The 20,177-nt window shown below is 35.1% G+C and overlaps 1 protein-coding gene across 1 annotated transcript in view; it reads right to left on the minus strand.

The window, feature by feature from the left end:
• LOC115453598 (irregular chiasm C-roughest protein) overlaps window positions 1-19,762 on the minus strand; it is a 129,462-nt gene extending 109,700 nt beyond the window's left edge. The window contains exon 1 of the mRNA XM_037437135.1: window positions 19,417-19,762. The gene's annotated coding sequence lies outside the window, so the exon portion shown is untranslated. The remainder of the gene's footprint in view (window positions 1-19,416) is intronic.
• Window positions 19,763-20,177: the final 415 nt, after the last annotated feature.

Raw genomic sequence — 20,177 nt, forward strand, 5'->3', positions numbered from 1 at the left:
GAAGTATGAAACAACTTTTAAAGGAACAAGCAATCTACAAATCATTAGGTATTGGTAAAAGCATTTACTATTTTAAAAACATGTTAAGATACCTATTGGGACGTCGCGCCGTGACGCATCCCGTCGCTCGACATTTTTACCTAAAACTATCACATTACCTAATTATTATTAAGATTGTAACTTCATTATTAATTGTTCGTGTGAATTGCCAGACTTGCAGAATGATATTTTATTGTTATGAGTGTTATAAATCTAACCGTTGAACATATTTATTATAACTACTTATCTACTAAAATGGATGAACTACCTACATTAGAATGTGTGTGTTTTGATTTAAAAGAATGAAACCACTTTAAAATTACGGAAATCATGTGTTATGTGTACCTAACATATGCAGTTGTGGTTATTTGATTAGTGTCGTTTGCTTATGATGATAGTTTGAGCATAGAAAATATTGTAATGAAATGTGATGATTAATGCGTGATGTTTATGTTGGCGTTGGATGTCCACCTGCAAGGTGGACAGACGACTTGATAAACGTCGCGGGAACACATTGGATGCAGGCAGCTTTCGACAGGTCCGTCTGGAAATATTTAGGGGAGGCCTATGTTCAACAGTGGACTTTATGTGGCTGATGATGATAATGATGTTTAGGTATGTGGCTTTTTGTAACGTCGGCGTAGCGTCGTCGCTGCTGGTCTAATTGTTGATTGAGTGATGTGGCACGACACAAAACCCTAGGTAGTTAGACCGACGACATCAGCTGTTCGGTTGCAGCGCGGCGCGCGCGGTGCGACGAACTACCCTTGCGCTCCGAGTGTGCATCACTTGTTCGTGTGCGTGAGCATAATATTATCAATGAATTTGTGCGATGTTGCCGCTCCGACGAATTCTAGTATAGTAGTAGTGGCAAAGGGTGTGTAAAAATAAAATTACTACTTGAATATTTATTTTGTTTGAAAATTTTACTTTTTTGTTTTTGACCTTAGGTTAGAGTAACTTATAGTAAACTGCTTCTTTCAAGATGACTTTCTCGCAGTTAAATTTAAGTCTAGGGTTACAAAATGACCCTGTATATAAAAAAATTAATCCCTATTTCCCTTGGTCACGTCATCACGCGTGAACGGCTGGACCGATTTCTCAATTTTTTTTTGTTGTGTTTGTTATTGTCATATGAAAGAAAAAAATCAAAAAATTGCGCGTAAAATTAGAAAATTTAACGAAAATATTAATTTTATATAACTGTCAATTGTTTGAAATGACTGTCAGCGATTGCCAGAATGCGCGCTGCAAATTCATAGTTAAGACGGGGCAACGTCTGTCAGGTCAGCTAGTTAGAAATATAATAATACAAGCCTGCAAAACGACCCAATTTTCCACCTAAACGAAACCCAAACTAACCATTTCGTACAAAAGCTCAAAATGAACATACTTTCTAACATCTTGTTATCGAGAATCACTTACGAAGCATTCCAATCTGGAATTGGGGTTAAACCGCAAAAGTATGTTCATGTACTTAAAGTAGTGGTTCCGTAGCAAATTACGACTTTCACTGAACATTGACACGATAATTGAAATATTTTACGATTGTGTGTTGCAAATGCTCCTGCAATAGCCACTACTTATACCAAGGTCAGAGGGCCTTATTCCGTCTACGGAGGCAAATCCATCTTTTTGCAATAACAGGCGTTCTAATCGAAGAACAGCTTTAGATAAACAAAATGCTTTATTCATCACATAGGCGAACATAGTTGCAATTATAATAAGTCAAGGCACATGAGAATTTTTAACTACATAAACAAAAGTCGCTTATATAACTAAATATTTATTAGACATCAAATAAATGAAAGATTATAAATTAGGTATACAAAGAAGCCAACTCGGGCTGGCAGGAAAGTTAAAATAACAAAAGAATAAAAGAAACAAAATCTTTGACCTCCTTCAATAATCTTTGATAGATATATAGGTAAAAGCGCCTAAAAATCCATATTTACCTAAATCTTCTACGAAAGCTGTACTTCGATTAGAACGCCCGTAATTGCAAAAAGACCGATTTACCTCCGTAGACGGAATAGGGCCCCCTGACCTTAAAGAAACAAAAAAATATTTTGAGGTCATATCACTAGGTTCCTCATAATAAGCGAAGATCCTTCTGTGTAGGCTTAAGTACCACTGTAATGTCTAACTCAGCCGCCAGCCAACAAAATGCATGCTCTGTTTTACCACGACCCTACGTTTATTAGCCTAGCAAGGGCTGGCTTATTCAAACATACCAGACTTTTGGGTGAGCTCTTCAGGCGCTCACAACTCTTGGTGCAGGTAATGTTGTGTTCTGATTTAAAGAACATTGTAGCCAGTAATTATTGGGCATTATGAGACTTAGCATCTTAAGTCATAGGATGACGAGCGCTGTTACTATATACAGGTCTTTGAAATTCATACTTCTATGATGTTGCTTCGGTTTATGAACGGTCGTGTCGCTTTCAATCAAACAAACGGCTTGTTCGTCTCATTATTAAAAACACAATGTGTGATGTTGCTCCTTTCTGATCGGTTTTATCCCTTTCAATCAAATAAGAAGCTAGCTTGTCTCATAATTAAAAAAAAAAAAACAAGAACAGATTACGTGGTGACAATTATAATTTAAGCAACATACTGAATATTTTCCATGTCAACTGATTGCAACTTTGTCTCGGGTATAGATCTAATGACCTCAGTTACATATCTAAAGATTCAATCAACGCCAAGGTTTTCCCATGGCGAACTGATCTCCAATCCGGCCGCGTGGGAGGACGAGATTCCTCTGCCATGACGGACGTAACGGTTTTGTCCAAGGCATTTGTATGATGTTGGGTAAGTTATTTGCTTAAGGCTATTGATACTTACATTTTCACCGGCACAGCAAATTGATCCTTCTGCACTTGATAATAAGCGGAGTAGTATCCAGGCAGAGTATTGACTATTGACTGATGAGAGATGATTATTCCTTGCAGTTAAAATATGTAAAAAAATTATGGATTTTAGAATATGAGTATAATGTAACGTCATGGAGATGTTTTCTGTTAAATACGTTCTTTTTAAAGGGAATGGTAAATTGACCCTTCTGTACTTGATGGTAAGTGGAGTATGGTCCAGAGTGTCGACTGATGAGAGATGATCATTTCTCGCAATTAAAGTATGTTGATATTGTATGGATTTAAGAATAAGGTAATAGTGATATAAGGTCAGGGAGCCCTATTCCATCTATTGGAGCGTAGAATGTGTGTAAATGCTGTAGATGGAACAGGGACTCTAGACCTTAATTCAACTTTAGGTTTGAAATTACTGAGAATTTTGCGGATTTTTATTCTGTTGGTACGTATTTTTAAAAGTTTTGCAAAATTCAGTGACAAAGATGATCTCTCTTAAGCGCTGTATGATTAGGGAAATTCATACAAACTGGTTAATACTGTCAATGTGAAAGTAAGTCGGTTATACGTCTAAACAACGAACGCGATTTTGATAAAGGTACGGAATGAGATTAAACCCAAAGAAGGGTGCGGGCTACTTTCATAAATATTTGTCACTCACTGTCCCACCGTTGGGCACGAGCGTCCTCTACTACTGAGAGGGATTAGGGCCTTAGTCCACCACGTTGGCCCAGTACTAATTGGTAGACTTCACACACCCTCGAAAATTCCTATAGAGAATTTCTCAACTATGCAGGTTTCCTCACGATGTTTTCCTTCACCGTTAAAGCAAGCGATAATTGACAAGCAATACACACATATTTTTTTAGAATAGTCAGAGGTGTACCCTTGGGATTTGAACCTGCGGACATTCGTCTCGGCAGTTCGTTCCACAACCAACTAGGCTAACGTTGCTTTGTGAATAAAGCATGTTAATTTTATTTTTTTTATTTCATAACATATTAAGAATAGGCATATTGTGAAATAAGTAAATGTACGACTATGATTGCTCAAGCCTATTGCTAACAATCAATTGTTGAGGTTAACGTCATTATATTTGGCATTTCAATATATCTGCAGTTAAGTAATAAATCCCTCCTAACTGAATTTCCGCCACGGTACCCAATCTCTACTGAGATTAGCAAAGTACGCAGGAGATATTATAGTGCACAAGTATGCCATACATAGTGCACACTTAGTTTAAAAGATTTTAGATTAATGATTTCTTATGTTTACGCGAATGTTGTCTAACATTCGCGTAAACATAAGAAATCATTATGCAAACCAGTACGGACTGGAACTTGCCAACAAAATACGCCGGTTGGAGAATTTGAAAACCAAGCGCGCAAGATTCTGCACATCATTGAATTTCTTGAAGAGATGTCGTGACCACAATCTCATCCCTACGTGTGTCAAGCTATCACCTAAGAAATACATACGAGGGAGCGCTAAAATTCTTAACCAGGCGAGTACAAAACTGTTACGAGCTACCATACACGAAACACGATCCGAGCTCCAGTACATAAATAATTGTGTTGAGATTATATCCAATGAATTGAAGACAGAGTTATCAGCATTTGATTTTAAAAATTGCATCGAGACCTTAAATAAGCGCGAAACCTCAAAATATAATGAATGCAAAAATAAACATATAATAAAATACAACAAATTACTATCAAAATTAAATGTCGATAATCTTAAAAACACCGAGTGTAGGAATGGAACGTGCGCGACCATAGATAAGATACACTCCCGCGCAAACCATGGACAACGCGCAGTAATAAATCTGTCAAAACAAACATTGGACGAAAACACAATTCAGGTTTTATCGAAAGGCTTAAATTTTGCTGTTACTCCACGAAGGATACCGTATGAAGACATTATTTGCAATGTTGAGAATAGTCTCTTCAAAAATAACTTGAAACAGGAAGATTCGGAGGCGATACGCCAAGACATTTCGTCAATTTTGCGTCAAAAGAAAGTGCCGAAACCAAATCTTCCAAAACACGAATATATCGCTTTAAAGAACTTTGCGATCGATGAAGGACCTTACCATTCTCCGTGCAGATAAAGGAAATGCGACAGTAGTAATGGATACGTCAGACTACAATAATAAAATGGAACAACTTTTATCGGATGTAAGTACGTATAAAATAGTCAAATCAGACCCGACTACTAAAGTATTAAAGGCTACTAGCTCTTTAATAAAAGATTACTCCGATAAGTTAAATCTTGACGTAAACTTGCTCGTTCGTAGTGAGTCAAATCGACACACCAACCTACAGATTGGCTCAGCACGTAGCAAAAGTGCTTTCACCACTTAGAGGAAACACTAGAGCGTCTGTGAAGGATTCATACCAATTTGTCAGCGATATTAAAGACCTAAAATTAGCTGACAATGAAACTATGGTGTGATGTCCAGTCTCTCTTTACGAGCTTACCAGTACAAGATTGCATCAGAATTGTATCTAAGAAGTTAGCAGAGAATAACATTCCTGTGGAATATGCAGAACTACTCCAACATTGCCTTACATCTGGCTATATGTTGTGGAATAATCAGTTCTATGTACAAGTTGAGGGGGTAGCGATGGGCTCCCCTGTATCTCCGGTAGTCGCCGATATATTTATGGAGGACTTCGAGGAGACAGCCCTGAGTACAGCCCCGGTCACTCCAAGGTTTTATAAACGGTACGTAGACGATACTTTCACAATTTTACCATCTGATAAAGTAACTGCATTTTTAAATCACCTTAACTCCATCAACAATAAAAATCCAATTTACTATGGAGTTAGAACACAATAAATCTCTTGCTTTCTTAGATGTTTTAATCATCCGTAATCCTAATCAGACCTTAAGTCATACTGTATATCGGAAACAGACCCATACTGATAAATATCTGAACGGTGAATCTCATCACCACCCAAAACAGTTAGCTACCGTGGGCAAATCTTTGTTTCAGAGAGCACAAGGAATCTGTGACGAGAAACACCTGGCCGCTGAGCTGCAACATGTCAAGCAAGTACTGCGAGACAACAAGCTCCAAATTCCACGCCGCCGTCACAGAAACCGAGTGAAACCAGCCACAGTTGAACGTGTTCCGGTTGTATTACCATATGTAAGAGGAGTCACCGACAAGATTGGCTACATCCTGAAGCGTGCTTCCATAAAAACTTATTTTAAGCCGCCTAAGAAGATTAGTCAATTTTTACCACCTGTCAAGTGTCACATACCTCTACAAGAACCGGGAGTATACAAAATAGATTGCAACTGTGGCCTCTCTTATATCGGGCAAACAAAAGAAATATAGGGACCCGCGTAAAAGAACATATAGCTGACGTGAAACACCGACGCTCGACGAAGTCTGCAGTCGCTGAACACTCTGAGGGAGGCGCCAATCATTATCTGCGACTAGACAAGCCACAAATCCTCGCCAAAGAACACCGATTCCTGCCTAGGATGATTCGCGAGGCTATTGAAATTAAAAACATCCTAATTTCAATAGGGAAGATGGTTGGAAGCTTGCACAAGCCTGGGATCCAGTTCTACATTTAATTAAATCGGAACCCAAAAGACCGGCTGCCAGACTTCAAGACACTGTGAGCTCATTCTGCGTAGATCGGACCACCAACAGCTAAAATTTAAAAAATTTAAAAAAGTTGTATAATTGTAAGATTTTAGATTATTATTTTGAATAGTTCTATAAATACTACACTTAGAAAATGATCTGAGATACACTTTGATGTTGCTTTTTTATTTTGCTACCAATAATTGTTTTAACAATACTTATGGTCTAAATATAAAAACTACTACAACTATGTTGCGCATGTGTTACAATAATTATTTAAAGGTTAGCACAGAATTTGGGGTCGTATTAATAGGTAGAACTCAGTTTCGCTCTCAAGTGCAATATTAACTAAGACGCTGTAAAATTAAAGACAACATCTCAAGATGTTCAGTTGATCAACATCTTTTTACTTAACTACTTAGGGTGAAGAACGCTGACGACTCTAAATAAATCATAATATCTTGTAGTAGTTCATTTTTTAAACAATTCTAAGAGTATTTATTTGTTAAATTCTAACTATTGGTATAAAAAAAGATGAATAATTGTAGTAAAAAAATAGTTACTAAATAACCTCATACTAACATCCGCTACATGATATCTAAGACACAATATGTGATGTTTTTTGACTGCTGAATTTTTTTTTGTAACAGCGTCGACTCAGCCACGCACAACCTCTTAAGTGACAACTTAAGCTGGGTTTATGAAATAGTTCGATATATTAAATGTCTACTTAAGATCTCACCCAAAAGTGAGATGGCGTTAATAAAATCGCGCTTAAACTTATTTAAACATAGACACACCAGCCTTGAGACGTCTTTGTAAAATTATCTAGCAGATGTGTAGGGAATTGCTCTATTATAGATAATGAGGAGTGAAATAGTTTAAAGAAGTCATTAGTTTGAAGCGGCTGTACGCAACCTGTAGTAACAATGTTGGAAATGTTCAACATAAGTGTACTTAGTTGGAAATGTTGATGAATTTTCACTGAAGGAAAAATGTAAGCTCACGTTGCTTTGAAGGGGTTCTAAGTGCACTCGTCAACCTTTCGTACCATTATACAATTGGCATATCTATCTTCCCAATGTCCTCTCTAAATATTCTTAGAACTATGGTTATAGACAAGTAGGGAAAAAAGGAACAATTTAAACGTAACGAGTTCGATATAACCGCTGACAGTGACGCCATCATGCGGCAGGAATTAAAACTACACAAATTGCGTTCCATTTCTTACAATTTTTATTCTTATCTCTATAAAATAATGAAGTTATCGTGACCAGCGAACCGTCTATTGATCACATATCAGTCAAGTTATAATAAAGCGTAAAATATGTTTTACAAAACAATTATGGCGTGGGTCGAGACGAGATAACAATATCGTGAGAAAGGTCACGGGTAGGCGTCGTTCCTAGATTTGTCAGCTTGTGTATTTAGGGAATGGAAATTGTATGTAAACAAACCTTATTATAATACTACAAGACCTGTATTATTTTTTACATTTGAATGATGAAACGAGCGTGATTTTCGCGTGAAAGTATTTTTTTTATTTATTTATTTTTAGGAATGCTTACAGGCTAACATTAAGTCTGGTTAGGTAAACGACCACAAACGGTAGCAACACCATACACTACTTTGAATTACAAAGTACTGCGTGGTATTCCACCACGCTCATCCTAAGACATATACGTCACGACTCATAATGCTCAGTAATTACGCTGGCTACAATGTCCTTCAACACAACTAACGGAGATATCGTGATGTTTAAGTAGGCTTCCCTGCATTCAACCTTAGGGGAAATCTACAAATAGGATACTTGAATCCCCAGGCTTGGTGACTACAGGACCCCGGTGGAGATTAGGGAAGAAAATGAGGGAAGGAATATTGGGAACTTTCTAGGACGGTTGGAGGGGAAATGTTTGCGGGACCTTATAGGCCTTAATGTGAATAAAAAAAAAGGAATACACACTTAACAGTGTGACTGGGGCCATGACAAATATCTCCCCGTGCATGGGCGTGCATTAGGTGGATATTTTATTATTGTTACGGTAACTAGCGGCGATAGCCTAGTTGGCTGTGGAATGGACTGCCAAGACGACTGTCCGCAGGTTCAAATCCCAAGAGCACACATCTCTGACTTTTCTAAAATCATGTGTGTATTCTTTGTGAATTTATCGTTCGCTTTAACGGTGCAGGAAAACATCGTGAGAAAACCTGCACATCTCAGAAAGTTCTCTATAGGAATTTCGAAGGTGTGTGAAGTCTACCAATCCGCACTAGGCCAGCGTGGTGGACTTAGGCCTAATCCCTCTCAGTAGAAGGGAAGGCCCGTGCTCAGCAGTGGGCAAGTATATCTATATAATACAGGGCTGATATTATTATTATTATGGTAACTATCTAAACGGCTCCTTGCATACGTCAGACTTAACAATTCTGTTCTATTGTTGGGTAAGGGCGTCTACTACTGAAGGATAAGACCATAGTCCACCATGCTGGCCTAGTGCACGTAATTGTGTAAACGGGGGTAATCATCTCTTGTCAGTCAACATTCTATTGGACTTCACTCCACTTACCATCAGGTGCACTGGAGTCAGTCTGCCGTGACCTATCAAAAAAAAATATCTTCGAAATTCTTATTAGAATTCTTAGGTGAGTTTCCTTACAATGTTTCTCTTAACTGTTAAAACAAATGATAATCCACAGAGTTCTCACATAATTACTATATCAGAGGTGTCTTAGGGCGTGGTTTGTACTGCTAACTTTGTCTCGGCAGTTCGTTCTACTCTCCACTAGATTCTCTTCGCTATAGATTCTTTGGAGAGGCAATAAACTACCGCATAACCACAAACGGAAACGTTTTATACGACTTAACATTCGCGTAAATATAAGAATTCATTGTGCAAAACCACAGTTGTGTTGTTTTGTGAGTCTCACTTTTATGTCCATGTCCTTAGATCTTTAAATTGCCGATCAATATGACCAGTAAGTATGACAAGTCATGATAATAACATCTTGATTACCAACTATGGGTTCTGATGAAGCGAATAGTTTACAAAGTAAATAATACCGTGCATACCTTTCCTTAGAATCCTTTTCTGTATACAATCAATTCTATATTTAAGTACCTCTATTTTAACACCACTGACAAAATAATTTCAACTTTATGTTCATAGCATGAAGCGTAAATTCCAATATCAGGTTCACATCAGATATCTTTTATGAAGACATCTGAGATAGGGTATACGAATCCTTAATATTAAATGCGATTTGTATGTTTGTTGCTATCTCAGTTATTTGATATGATATTATCCTACAAGTTACATGTATTTTGTATCTTTTAGTTTCCAGGTGTGAGAAATATTTTTATTGAAGTTTCTTGTTGTTTGTTCTTAATTAAATATATGAATGATTTTTATCTTCATGCTGGTGAGATAGCTAGATTCAGAGTAAACCCAAACCTATATACTTGAGAATTCTGTATAACTTTATTTTATATGTAGGTACACAGTAAAGTTACCCCACATCACCTGATGGTAAGTGGAATGGGTTTCAATAGAATGTCGACTGTCGTTAGATGATTACCCCTCAACAGTCAACACAATTATGCCGGCCTGTTGGAATCGGATATAACAGGCTGATCCCGGAACGTAAGTAAGTAAGTTCGTAAGTTATATATTTTTGCCAAAAATCCTGGTACTAGCTCTGATTTTCTTATAATTTTTTAGTTTAGTGCGAATATGGTGTTTGTAAGTGCATTTCCGACTGAAAGTATGATATTGCCGCTCCGACCATGATAAACAGGCTTATCATTTTTAAAGACATTGAGATTTGCTTACACAGAGTTCGAAATAATTTATAGCGAGCAAGCAATTGGGCAATTTAGTAAAACTTTTTTTCCTTCGGTGTGGTTGTATTGCACCGTACCACTCGCGCTGAGGTCTTGGCTTCGAATCCCGGCAGGCAAAGTGGTATTATGTTTTACTGTTTAGTATCACCCTGAGCCTAAAATTGTGTGGTGTATATGACAATAGCCTCGCTCCCATAACATGGGACCTAACATAGTTTAAGTAATGTGGGTGTGTTGTACCTCTGCCTACCCCTAAAAAGGGAAAAGGCGTAATGGTCCGTATAGGTAATAATGTAAAATAGTATTTTGCGTTTGTTTTTCAATTCCTTCATTATGTAGTTATGCTTGAATTAATTCTAATTCATCTTACCTACTCTTATAGATGTAAGTTAAAAAGTGGTAAAAAAACATTATTACAAAAATCTTGACTAAAGTAGTTCTTCAGATACAATTAAAAATTGCATATTTCTCACCCAAGGATTCAGCGCGATTCCGCTGCGTCGCAAAATCGACCTTAACGAGAAGACTTTTTCTTTTTATAATCTATAATGCTTCGTCAGGTATTTTAGTTCCATTTAAGTGTAAACCTTAGTCTTCCATTGCTTGCTATTATTATCTGGCAGCTAAACCAGGTCAAACTGTGATAGAAAAACATGTATTATCTACAGGTTTCGAACCCAAGACTTTCATTCATATTCTATTCATGCTTTTACTAGATCAATAGGAGTTTATTGTACCACTTACTACACGCACACGCACAAACACACACACACACGCACACACACACACATATACACAAGAACTAGAATTGGGATAAAATGTTCAACTTGCTTTGAATAGTATTAAGGTAAAGTTATACTAATACACACACATCTTTTATCCCCAAGGAGGCAGTGGTATTATTATTGCGTCCACTTGTCGCCGTGCATATTCTGTCCCAGAATATGATAGGGAGAAAGCCTATCGCCATATTAATTCCAGCTCCCAAGATAATACTAAAAGAAACAATATTTCGTTGGCCGACCCAGGATTCGAACCCAAAAACCCAGATCAGTATTCATCCCGCGCAATACTACACTACTGAAGCACTGATATTATATTTAGATACAAAACTATTTTTAAAAAAAATCTACATCATAGCACTCATATTTTATTTAGGTGCACTGCCGTGCTAAGCGCAAAAGCGGTATATCGGGAAAACCTTATTTCGAGATAATTGAAGTTTATAAATATATATTTATAGTTTTGTATGTAAAACTGAGATAGAGAGGCTCTTAAGTTTTTTTAACAAGTTCTAAACAGGATACCGTTGTTTAGGTAAGTTCATTGAATGGGTATTTTTTTTATTTATTAGGGAAAACAAACAGTTATACATTTAAGAAAAAAAACAAACAAAACAAAATATAATGCTGAATACAGTCAATTGAATAACCTACACCGTTATCCACATATGATTATAGAATAGTTTTTGAAACATGTATCTTAATATAATTAGGTATATAAAAGAACTTCAAATGCATTTATATAAATCATGGTAAACATATAAAAACTGTATATATATTCTATTACTCATATTTTGATGCTGTTTTGACCGAAAGAGTTACAATATATTCAATAAAATTTAGATATCAAACAAAACTATTAAAAAGATCTATACAAAACCTATGGATGAACGAGCAAATGTATTACATTGTAAGATTCAATAACTATCACAGACTTGATCTCTTGTTGACGAGAAATTGATCTCAAAAAACGTATATATCTGGAATATTCGGCTTCGATTGCCCAAAGCCGCGGTATCAACTCAGAACAAGCGAATAGACGTTTATTTTACGCAAACGTTATTTTATTCCCATCTTTCGTATCTTTGTAAGAATATATTTTTCAATTGATAAATGGATAGGTATAAAATTGCGTTAAGGGTCGAAACGCAAGAACGTCTTTTGTGTACGAAGAGGTAAGTAGAAACGCAAAGTGTACATCCGCTTTTCGTGTTTCCCGTCCCATCATATGATAGAGGATGACCTTATCGTCCTGTCGGGCACAAATTCCGGACTCCGGTATGATAGCAGAAAAACCCACTATTACTTTACCTGACCTGGGTGTTGAACCCGAGAACTCAGAGAGCTAGTCAACTACTACGCCATCGAGACGGTTGAACAAAAGAACTATACTAAAAAAATCAGATTAATTTCCAGTTACATCTTAATTATAATATTATTATTCTTGAGTGGTATATATACTTAAACTCAGTCAATATTACCTCACAAGTGATCCATAGCATATTTACCGTAAACTTGATTAAAACAATAACAACGATATTTAACTTTCCAGTACTTTGCGTAACATAATAATGAATAGTAGATAAAAATTTACACTAGTGTTACATAACTTTTAGGGGGTGGGGGTACAAAAAACATTACGGCGCGTTGCATGGGAGGCGGACGGTCAGAAATTCGTCAAAAATTGCGTTACGTAACACTTAAACGGTCCCTTAAACCTAGAATTCACGTCCATAGAATATTTGACTCTACCATAAATAACAATATATATCGTTTTTCTTTATATAATTTAGGAACACTTACGCATAGCGCCTGATATTCCCATTCAAACCTTGCAGGGTCGCCATATAACGTTGAGCGCTTTGGATACGTAATAAAGATCTTTTTGCATTATAATATCAGCCCTGTATTATATACTTGCCCACTACTGAACACGGGCCTCCTCTACTACTGAGAGGGATTAGGCCTTAGTCCACCACGCTGGCCTAGTGCGGATTGGTAGACTTCACACACCCTCGAAATTCCTATTGAGAACTTCTCAGATGTGCAGGTTTCCTCACGATGTTTTCCTTCACCGTTAAAGCGAACGATAAATTCACAAAGAATACACACATGATTTTAGAAAAGTCAGAGGTGTGTGCCCTTGGGATTTGAACCTGCGGACATTCGTCTTGGCAGTCCGTTCCATACCAAACTAGGCTGTCGCCGCTTATTGCATTAGTAAACGTTTATTACTACACTAATATGACAACAGTTTCATACAAGAAACACACGTACATAATAATATAGATGAGTCACTACAGTACTATACATAGTACAAATCAATATATTTATAATTCAGACATAATTTCGAACAAGGTTCGAGCTTGGATGCTGTTTGGCTGACATCAGATTTCATGATAAACAACACAATAAAATTCTTACAATTATTACCGTCGAAAAATAAATATGAAAATTGTAAAGTGACTAAAAGATATTAAAAACAATATTATCAGATGTAAACTGTATATTTTGTTGTCGCAGATAAAACTTAATTGCATGACCAATAAAGTTTTTTTTTTATTCACAACGCTATCAGCATACCTAGCTTAAAAAGCTCTCTTTACGATCAAAGTTCACTATGATAGTGCACTTTACTAAAAACTTACCAACTTAACACTTTAACTTTGAATGGATGGTACCATTAAAAACTTAAGAACGCCAACAAAAAATTAACTGATAGGCACAAGCGATCCCGAGTAAAATCAACTTTTTGAAGGACTTCGGGCCCGTACTATGATAACTCGATTTGAACTCGAAAAAGTTTGTTCGAGAAACTATTTTATTATGATACTAAGTTTAACACACCTGTGGGTAAGTGTCTAACCTATAGAGTAGAGATTCTTTATGCGGTTACTTTCTTTATACTTTTTTTTTAACTACCCAACGAGTAAGTGAAAATTTTGAATACCATATAAATCGTGGGTAGAAATTAGGAGAATGATAGTTAAACGTAGAAATGATTAAAAATAACACAAAAAAAAAACTTTTATGTAAAAACAATTGCATGAATGGCTTGCGGATATTTATTTATTATGTATAACAGTTTATGAATAATAAAATTTGAGTTGTATTTGTGTTGAACTACTATGTATCTTATTGATTTTTAATGTGTATTGGCAAAACGAGATTTGCGATTTGTTTCTACTAAAACATACCTTTTGTATGTAAGAATATTATTTACTGTAAAACCTTTTTTAATACGTATTTTTTCGCATAAATAATTATTATTTAAAAAAGGCTATGATAAAATTATTAATTATGATATTAATATTGCTTAAAACCCGACATAAAGAGGGCTTTATTGACTCATATCTTAGATTTATATAAGCGAAAGTGGGATGGTGGGAGTCCATCTGGGTAGGTACCACCGCAATGTCTATTTCTGCCACCAAGCAGCAGCGTGTACTGTTGTGAAGGTCCGGTTTGAAGAACATTGTAGCCATTATAACTACTAGATACTGGACTTAACATCTCATGTCTCAGGTTGGCGAGCGCAGAGGAATACAAAACAATACTTTGTAATTTAAGTTGTTGGATTGTATTTCTGCTGTTCATGGGCGGTCGTATCGCTTACTATCAGGCGAAGGGCAAACTCATATCGTACTTCAAAGCAATAAAAAAAAGACGGAACACCCGTAACCAGTTTTAATAAAGATCATTTTCATAAATTCAAATTTCATTCGAAAATCCTTTCCTGTATTTTTATGTCGAGCGGCAAACCTTTCACATAATAATAAGTGTGTTGATGGTTAATCATGATAAATTACACCACCAGGAACCTTTCAAAACTCGAATAAAAATACATTAATTATTCAATTAATTCGACGTGAAATCGGATTTAAACGATCAATCTTGATAAGCTCAACGCATCTTATTTATCGATTTTCAAATTTAATGCACCGCGTATTCGAAATATAAGTTTAAATCGATATTAAATCGATACATCGTGTTTTATTCAAGTTTATCGGTAAAGGAAAACGTGTGTCAACGCTTGGGGACAGGCCTTTCCTGCGATTTAAAATTACTATTCGATATAAGAAACGTGTTATTCTAAAGATATGCTTATCTGTAACCAGTAAAATCGATGCATTAAAACAATTTTAATATAAATTATTTTTAAAAGTATACCCATGAAAATTATTGGTATATAATATTATTCAAGGTTTATTTATTTATTTATTATACACAGGAACACCAACAGTTTACACATACAATTAATATTAGTTCAGTTTTCTTAGTTGTGTAATTTGTAGTCAGTGTAACTGCTAGACATAATAATAATTAAAATCTCATGTCTCAGAATGGCGAGCGCAGTGGAATACCAAACAATACTTTGTAATTCAAAGTGATGGATGGTGTTTCTACTGTCTATAGGCCGTCGTAATAACAATATATGACATTAAAAAGTAATTATCTCACTCTGTTATCGAATCATAATGCAGTAAAAGTGATAACCGTTCGAGAAACAATAGTACCTCCGTTGCCTGGGACGAGTTTTTGTCAGAATCCCTTCCCATAATTGACCAACAGGTGTGGAAGCTTCTGTTGTTTATTTTCCATTCAAGGACGATTTTAACTCGAATGCATTTCAAAAATCACTAACGAAAGTGCTTGAATGAAACTTGGTTATTGTAATTTTTACAATGACATTAAATTTGATTATTTGGGGTGGACTGTGATTTTTTTGTTTTCACTTTTACAAGATTCTATTTAAAATTTTACTTATATTGCAATTAGAATGGACTTTTTATGTTGATAAACATAATTCATGGTTCCCCCTTTGTTTATAATTCGGGATTATGGGAAATATTCAATGAAAAAGACATAGAATTATGATATATATAAATCAATTTGCATATCAAATATAACATAGAAACATGTAATAGAGAACCAAATATTTTTGAAATAGAGACAATCTACACGCATATATAAAAAAAAATTGTTTGAACGCGCTAATCTCAGGAACTATTGAAGCGATTTTGATTTTTTTCACTAATAATAAGCTACATTATTTTTTTCTTTCTTCTTTCATCTAAACAAAATGGCGGGCTATGTAAAGGTATGACTGTGTGTGAATAAAAAAACATAAAAGTAAAATTCTAGACTAGGTACCCAGCTTTAACAGAGCTTAAACTTTTGTTCATTTGTTCGTTTAAACGGATCAAAATTTTGGAAATTTACCGATTTTGAACATTCTATCACTAAAAAAAGTTGTGGTATTTTATTCATTTGTGAATTATCCGTTGTTTTAACGGTGAAGCAAACGTGAGGAAACCTGCATACTTGAGAAGTTTTTTATAAGAATTTTAAGTGTATGTAAAGTCTGCTAATCCACTCAAGGTCAGCTTGGTTGACTAATGCCTAAACCCTTTAAGTAGAAGGCCCGTGTACAGCAATGGGATAGCATATAATACAGGGCTGATATTATAATTCTTAAACAATACTATGGTTACAATGGTTAGTACTCAACCAAATAGCTCCGGCAATTTCATACTTCTATAGCTTTATTTATCTGACAGCCAGCTAAAGTCGTATCTCAATATTAGCCAATCACAACGCCCCGTTCTATTTTATGCCCACGCACTACGAAGGCTTTTATGTCGAAAGCACTGGGGAACATACATCGTAGTATTGCTCGGCACTTAATTAAGTAACTTTTGTGAATAAGTGGCGTATGTACGGTTATAAATAATTGTGATTAAAAGTTTAAAGGTAAATAAGGGACTGACACGTCGTTTTGAAAAGAGCTGAAGATGCAGTGCAAACGCAGAGCGCCTCTCTCAGTTCTCAGCGCATAAGACTCAGTTTTGAAGTTCTCAATTCGTCCGTTTTGCATTTTTAATCTGTTGCCTTTAATTTAGATAATAATAACAATGAAATCAACAATAGCCTACGGTAATCCATCTAACTTCTTGTTAGCTATAAATTTTTATCCTCACTTTCAGTACCTTTTCTATATTTTATTTTGGCATGGGTACCAGGATAACATGAAGTGAAGTAGGTTCTCCTTTAATATATTTATTTAGCTTCCAATCAGTACCCTTAACTTTATTGTTCATACCAGCCAGTTTGAATTTCTGGACATAAAAATATTCAGATTCAATTTTTAAAAGTGCAGTCACTTTGCATTGTGAATAGAGAAGGAACTGCACAATCCTTTTAACCTGTCAAGTGAATACTATGAAAGTAAAAACTATGAAAGAAATAAAAAAATCAGCCTAATATAAAGAGAATGTCGCTAAAGATCATGTAAAAGAGACAGGTATAGGTCGCATAACCACTTTGTCTCCGTCTACGGAATAGTTAATTTCGCTCTGTCTATAAAAAAGACATTATTCCTTCTTCATCAGTACTAGGATACCATAAAATTTATAAGTTCAATGTTATTATTTTAATTTCATACAGTCGTCTATTCAAAGACGTTTTTTTCCATACAAGTACTAGGAAATCATAGGTTTATATAAGTACAATGTCGTTTCCACCCTCGCGTGCCGGCAGCGCGTCGCGTCGCGTGGTTGAATGACGCAAGTATTCAAGTTTCGCGGAATTGGGTGTTACGCGGCTTGTTCTGCGACGGGTTCGTCGACGTTATTATTTCATACTCGGTTTGAGGGTTAAAAAATAGCGAACGGAGAAGCCAAGGCTGCAAAGTTTTAGCTTTAATGATTACAAGCGTTCGATTTTCGAATTTAATATTCGAATTTGTGAATTAATTGATTAAAATCTAATTAATAAAAAATATATAAAACCTTAACTCGAATAAATTCTTTCAATAAAAATTATAATTTGAAAATAAAATCGGTTTAAATAAAACAAATTGCAATGTAAAAACAAAGGCCTCGACTCATGATCCAAAACGCAAACTACCACACGCCAGCGAGATAATTTCCTTACACGTAGCGAACAATGTTTTGACAGAGCACCGCCGATGTTGTGATTATGCTAATGAGACTGGGGCATAAGTTTGTGTTCTACAAGTTCGCGGTTAGCAATTACAATTTATGTGTGTGTAACAAATGTCGATAGAACGTAATAATCGCGTGTAACGTAGTGAATTATTTAGGCTTTGGGGCCGATTACTAGGCCCGGTTGTGACGTGATTTGAAAAGGTTTTTATTTTAATAGAATTAGATTTGAGTTTTGTGTAGATTTATTTATACTCAACATAGAACTGATAGTTACCATATTTTTCATATAAATAAGCTACATTCAAACCCACAAAATCCGTGTAAATATTTGCAAATTTACAAACATTTATCTCTCAAGAAACAAACCCTAAACTCGCTGTACATTGTTGCCGCGTTGTCAATTTATTACCAAACGCCTGACGGATGATCTCTACCTATACCGCAAGGATACGAGTATGACAGAGTTTGATGTATATTATACGATGTAATTTATTATTTTTACAACCAACCAACATCCCTCCTTGAATACTTATTTGGTAGGGTAAGGAAAGCGGAATGGCATGAACCATTTTTATTTTTACGGTCTCTCTATATGCAACAATATTTTTATTCCAATTTTAAATTTCGAACATTGTATATTTGTTATACTGGTTATAACGCTACATTAAAATTAAATAATAATTTTAATAGAAATAATATTATTTTTACATTTCCTCTTAAATTTCTTATTATATTATTATTATGATATCTTAAAAATACATAATATAGATAATACTTTGTATAGTAAGAGGTTAAATAGTATTTTAAGTATTATCATAAAGTAAAGTTCTGTTATCAAATTATATATTTGTTTCTCTGGTATAAAGCTCTACATTTTCCTTAAGCTATTAGTGTTATGTGTGGTATTAATAATTTACAATCCATATTTAAAATAATCGTTATTTTTTTTTTAATAATACACTGGAAACTATCACTATAATATTCAATACATTTAAAAAAGAAAACGTAATTAATTTCAGAACCCAACTATGTATTAAATCTAATGACGTGGAAAGTTTATGAAGTATAATATTTTCTCAAATATAAAAATGATTTTATTTTATACTGTACTTTAATTTCCAGTAATATCCTACAAAGCTTCTTTTGAACTGTAGAAGGTATAATTTCGTTGAATAAAATATTGATGGAATAACCGTCCGTTATACAGCAATAATAATACAATATTCATACTTCTCAGAAAGCCTCTGCATTAAAATATTTCCTATATTATTATTAAAAAAAAACTTAAAAGAGTAAAAAAAATAGTTTCATCAATAAAGACCCACTAACCTTTCAAATTTTCAACCAATCACAAAACAAAACGTCCGTAACATAATCCATCAACACCAATTAAAATCCAGTGTCAGAACGCACCTCAAACACACACAAATTAAAAAAATACATGCAATAACAAAAACACGACGAAAATACTGGCCGCATATAATTTTTCACATTCTAAAGCGTCACGCTGAATTCGTACAGTTTAAATTTCGAATGCACAGCTGTCATTATTTTGTTTTTCTGCACACAAACACACTCACACACGTACCTACAATTGACGTTCGATATTTGAAAATTCAAAATGCCGCGTAATAAAGCGCGTCGCCGGTGTTGGACAGCGCGACGACGTCGTTTGCGCCCACCCGGTGAACTGAGGGTGTCTGTAAGCTCCGCTTGCCCCGGCCAGGCTGAGTGGCAAAGAGTAACATTAAGTTTAGACAAGACACTACGTAACTCAGTGAACGGTGACGATGGTATTTTTGACTATTATTATTATTGTATATCGAAATGTTGTGGATGTTTTATAATACCGATACTATACTTTATGGAATACAAACGTGTTATAATTTGGTTTTTCGTATTTTATTGTTGTTTATAGGCTTTTAATGTAGCTAATATTACATAAATTCAAGTATTCTGTAGTATTTAGTATTATAATTATGTGATAGGGAGCGAGTCTACATAAAAAAGTTCTTATATTGTAAGTTATGATTTAAACTTTATAAAAACTTTATTCATTCTAATATGCTCGTGTTACTATGTCAAATTTA

Source organism: Manduca sexta, chromosome 2, assembly GCF_014839805.1.
Source record: "Manduca sexta isolate Smith_Timp_Sample1 chromosome 2, JHU_Msex_v1.0, whole genome shotgun sequence".
Lineage (NCBI taxonomy): Eukaryota > Metazoa > Arthropoda > Insecta > Lepidoptera > Sphingidae > Manduca > Manduca sexta.